This window comes from Bombyx mandarina, chromosome 09 (genome assembly GCF_030267445.1).
Source record: "Bombyx mandarina strain Sakado chromosome 09, ASM3026744v2".
Taxonomy (NCBI): Eukaryota; Metazoa; Arthropoda; class Insecta; order Lepidoptera; family Bombycidae; genus Bombyx; species Bombyx mandarina.
The window spans coordinates 9257630-9262859 of NC_143216.1; the positions used below are offsets into that span (position 1 = coordinate 9257630).

At 36.3% G+C, this 5230-nt stretch overlaps 1 long non-coding RNA gene across 1 annotated transcript; it reads right to left on the minus strand.

Moving 5' to 3' along the window:
• Positions 1-2917: 2917 nt before the first annotated feature.
• LOC149502341 (uncharacterized) lies at positions 2918-3830 on the minus strand. The gene is made up of 2 exons (XR_016323553.1): positions 3236-3830; positions 2918-3192 (listed from the first exon to the last, which is right to left on the minus strand). It is a non-coding gene; the product is annotated as an uncharacterized LOC149502341 (long non-coding RNA).
• Positions 3831-5230: the final 1400 nt, after the last annotated feature.

The following is a 5230-nucleotide window of genomic DNA, read 5'->3' on the forward strand; positions in this document are numbered from 1 at the left end:
CGGCTCGCGGCTATAGGCCGGCGTGTCGGGGCCGCGGTATGCTGATCTCAGCGGTTTTTATAGCGGGAGGGCATCAGTCGAAGGGCATCGCGACAAGCCCGCCATCCATCACTCGGAGATGGCTAGTGGTCCTTCAGTTTTAAGTATGGGCAATCCACTTACATACTTGAAAAGTGAAAATTAATTCTGTTTTTTAGCGAAATTAATGTTTACAGTTGGAAAGTGAATTTAATTTATACCGATTTTTAAAACTAAACAATACCTCTATGCCACGCTAGTTTTGACTATTTTTCACGATTGTACACTGCTTGGATGGGTATCAGATCTTCCTTTTTAAACATTTTTTATTGAAATATCGGCTGTATGTACATATTTAATGAGCCATTGAACGTGTTTTTCATATATATATATGTTACCGGAAATGTATGAAATCAAGGAATTGTATACAAATCCTAGGAAATGTGTACAATTCCGATACTATTTAGGAAATGTATAAAATATTGTTTGAAAAACTATTTAATGCATAGATATCCTAGGAAATGTATAAATTTCCTCGGAATTGTATATAATTCCAATATCGTATTAGGAAATGTATAAAGTAAATGCTTTCTGTAATAAAACACGTTGTTAATTATATTTTTTTGTCATACCGTAAAATAATAATAATATATTCATATTATCTTACTAATTAAAACTTCTAAAATTAACTATCTATTAACTTTTAACGTATCACAAAATCAACTTATATTTATTCTTATAAAATCAAATTTTCATTTGGCAAGTAATCAGTCTGGTAATTAAGTAATTATAAATGTCAAAGTATAAAAGTAAATCTTTATATTATATTACTTTGTCAGTCCATATAGCTATTTATTTTTGCAGGGTAAGCTCGAATGGCATTTGGAAGTACATAGTACTTTATTTTTAAAACACAGACATCTTGATGTAGCACAGTTTTTCTTGCAAAGGCACTTCTTAAATCCCTGGCCGGTTCCAGTGGATTGCAAGTTGGCAACGGACCGTAGTGCAAGACTCGTCCCGCTGTCCCCGCGTACCCACCAATATCTTAAATGTTTTACATTTCCGATTGCTATTTAGGAAATGTATAGATTTCCTAGGAAATGTGTAATGTGTAAGTATAATATAATTTATTTCACACATTTCCGTGCGATTTTAGGAATTACATACATTTCCTAGGAATTGTATACAATGACGGATTACATACATTTCCGGTAACATATACATTGAATGAAATCACGCAACCAACTATACAATCAACAATAAAATAATTAAAGTAATTCTAATTTTAAAACAAACCTTAAAACCTTGAAAATAAAAAAATAAACAACAAAATTACGCTTTTAACAGTTAATCTTAAATCGCTATGGAATTAATTTAATGATATTTAATAATTATTTTCTATTTTAAGTTTCCATAATTACAAAAGCGCCTTTTACCAAACGCAATAATTTTTTCAATTTTTTTCATGGCATAGATGTACGTAAGTACACAATTATAATATGCATTACCAAACTAGTAACAAGTTCTTTCACTCAAGGATTCTCTGTTTTTATTTTTCTAAATTGAAATTGATGAAGTTACGTGATAATGTGGACCGATGATCGGTTACAGTATCAGATCATTATGATGACGACGTAAAGTGAAGCGTATCTACTGTTCGAGGTGCCAAAGGGGGTAGCTAAGAAATGTCTATAACCCAAAAATATTGATATTCATGTCGCGGCTCTAATCTATAAATTGTTGATTGATAGAGCCGCGAAACGCTGAGCTACGATCGATATCGTACGAAGACCTCACAACTACAAGGTCGTATATAGAGTAAAGGCGTCAGTCGGGGCGCACATCAAGAGATCCACTTGTTTTATACTCGTAGTGCTGCCGACGCGTTCCTGCCTTTATTTACTAAACATCTGCCTCATGCTAGGGCTACCTCATGTGAGACTCGTGTGAATTGAAATAGAGACTGGTTAATGTATTGAAACTGGGGATCACGTTTCAAAATTTTACATTGAACAAATTTCAATCTTATTCAAATCTGTTATTTTTAATACTATTACTATACCTTTTGAAATGGTTGACTTCTTCAAATCTTTAGAAAGCTGTGTTATTACTGAACAACCCAAAATAATGTTAATTTTTGTACTTATTACATTTTTTGGTAGATAAATATTTTATTGGGATACATCTGTACCTTTCTGTGTCTTTTCTTTACGTTAAACTGTGTTAAATTTAGAGCATTAAAAGTCCGGTAAAGAAGATAGCGGTTACAATAACGCTGACGGTGGCGGCTACCCTCAGCTACTCCCCGAGCCGCTCCACAAGATAAACAAACGATCGCTCTCTATAATCTTCTGAATACTGCCAACTTTAAATTGTAAAGCAATATCACCAACATATTACAAGCAGATTAGATTTCAAGAAAAAAAAGATTTTTAGATGATTACGTCGTAATCATAAAAGGGGCCGACCTTACCACTGTGCGGACACGACTCTATGCATAATGTAGAGACCTCTACCTTACCATGCTTTGAATTCTTTACGCGGAACAATGTAGCGGTCGTTACGACCGACCCTGCGGGTGAATAAACCTAGCAATAAATACTGATATATTCTGATGCTGTTACAATTTTAAAATTTGCTAGATTCAGGACTCTATTTTTAGGGTGAAAGTTTTATGGTAGAGTTTTAGTAAAGATTTACCCATTCTTCTTTATAGTATGATGTTCAATGTATCATTTTCCTTCTTTCTACATGCCTTTTCTAATGTATGAAGCAATAAACTTGTTAAACAAAGCACACAACAAATGCAAAACAGACACAAGAGGCCAAAATAACCATTGAATGATGTAATTAAGGTTCAATTTGGTTTGCGTACTATCCGTAAAGAAAAACTGTGTGTGGTTGCAACGACATTTATTGTGCGACTGACTTAAATTTTGACAAGTAAAAATATCGTAATTAGCAAAGAGTATAAGGTTAGTAACAACATACCGCCCACCAAAGGACTACTAAGTTCTTTCTAAATCTATTGCACTAATTACAACGTCAAAGTGACTTCAAAACAATATTCTACAAAACGAAATAAAGGTTGCTTAAATACTAGACATCATAATACAATATGCTTAACTTGCGACTTAGTATAATATTGCTACAGTGACATTGGTAGAGAATCTTGACAAAATTACAAGATGACCTTTCACCGAGTGGAATCCACCGGCAAACGACATAATTTTGTTATTGATTTTGCCCTTAGGATCCAATATTTTGATCTGAGATAACATAGCATTAACTGAACCCCTCCATGTAGTGTCTTGATATGGGCGTCAGCAACAATCAACTGTACTAGGGTGTTCTTATTTCCAAGAATAATTGGGTGTTTTCGGTCATCAGGTAAGTTAGTATGTTTAAGGCGACCGCCCACCCTGAGGATATGATTCTCATCCAGGTATGGGTTTATCGATCGTAATTTACTTTTTTTTCTAACTTGTTTCTTATCTCTTAGCCGATCTATTTCTTCTTTGAATTCTTGTTGTACTAACTTAATGCATGTGATAAGTTCGTCTTCTAATTCTTGTGTAGTTATTTCTTTGCTCGTGCTTAAATTACTTTTGTATCTTAGGAATCTTTTACAGTAAATAATAGTTTTTAGTAATTCTGGTAACGTATCAAAATCTTCAAACTGAGCGGTTAAAGGTTTTAGTTCTTCTGCATTGTGGTAAGTATTTAATTTTATTGGTTTCATTTCTAATTCTGTTTCTGTTATTCCTGGCTTACTGTATATTATTTCTTTTTTGAATAACCACTTAGGCCCTGTGGTTTGTTATTCGTATTCTCGGGATACTATGCTCCGAACACATAAAAGTCAAACACACCAATTAAACAATATATATAATGTAATATGTGTACAATGTTCTATTGTAAAGTAAAAAGAGTAAACAAGTCGCTAGGCACTACAAGACACCAATTAAAACTAAAATTATAATACGTTTTTACAATCCACTTAAATCGACGCGCGCGAATCTAGCAGTGTGACGTCACGGGACACCTGCGCGTTCGGGAACTCCGATCGCGACCGATGACGCCCGAGTGCAACCGAATGTTGCACGTTACATCAGCCCCCCCGGAGACCGTTACGGTCGATAAAAATCGGGAAAGCGTACTTGACGTCCAGATTTCGTTCTTTGCACTGAACGTGAAATGCTTGGAGGTGAATCAGCAAAGTGAGATTCCGAGTCGCTTAAGATGTACGCCGGCTTCAATCTGTCTAATGACACCGTGGCAGGCTTTCCTTTGATGTCTAATTTGTAATATTTATCTTGACGTTCTAGTACCGTATAGGGTCCTGTGTATGGCGGCTGCAGAGGTTTTCTAATAGCGTCTTGGCGGAGAAAAACTTGATTTGAAGATGATAACTGTTTACTTATGAAAACTGGAGAAGTACCATGATGTATCACAGGCGTTGGTTTGATCTTTCGGATGTAGGCTCTTAAACGGGAAAGAAAATCATTGTGGTCTACGACTTCTGTGGGCGAGGTGTTGAAAAATGTACCCGGTAATCGTAGGGGCTCTCCATACACCAACTCTGCAGATGACGAACCAACATCTTCCTTCCATGCCGAACGTATTCCGAGAAGTACCCAAGGTAGAACCTCATACCATTCATCGTTCTCGTGGCACATAATTGCCGATTTGAGCTGGCGGTGGAATCTTTCGACCATACCATTTGCGGCTGGATGGTACGCTGTTGTTTGAATATGATGGGTTCCTGTTAATCTAGAAAGTTCTTTAAACAAATGTGCATCGAACTGTTTACCTCTGTCCGTCGTAATTTTCTCTGGGCAACCAAAACGTGATATCCAGCTCGTAACGAAAGCTCTTGCCACTGTCTCAGCTTTGATATCATAGAGCGGCATAACCTCTGGCCAACGTGTAAATCTGTCCACTACTGTAAGACAGTATTTAAAATCGTGTGAAGCTGGCAGAGGTCCAATGAGATCTATATGTACGTGACTAAATCTATTAGATGGAGGAATAAACGCATGTACCGGAGACTGTATATGCCGTGTGATTTTCGCGCGCTGGCATGAGAGACATGTGCGTACCCAGTTGCTGCAGTCCTTCTTAATGCTAGGCCAGACATATTTCTGTGTCATCAATCTTACAGTAGCTTTTACTCCTGGATGACTCAACCCGTGAATATTATCGAACG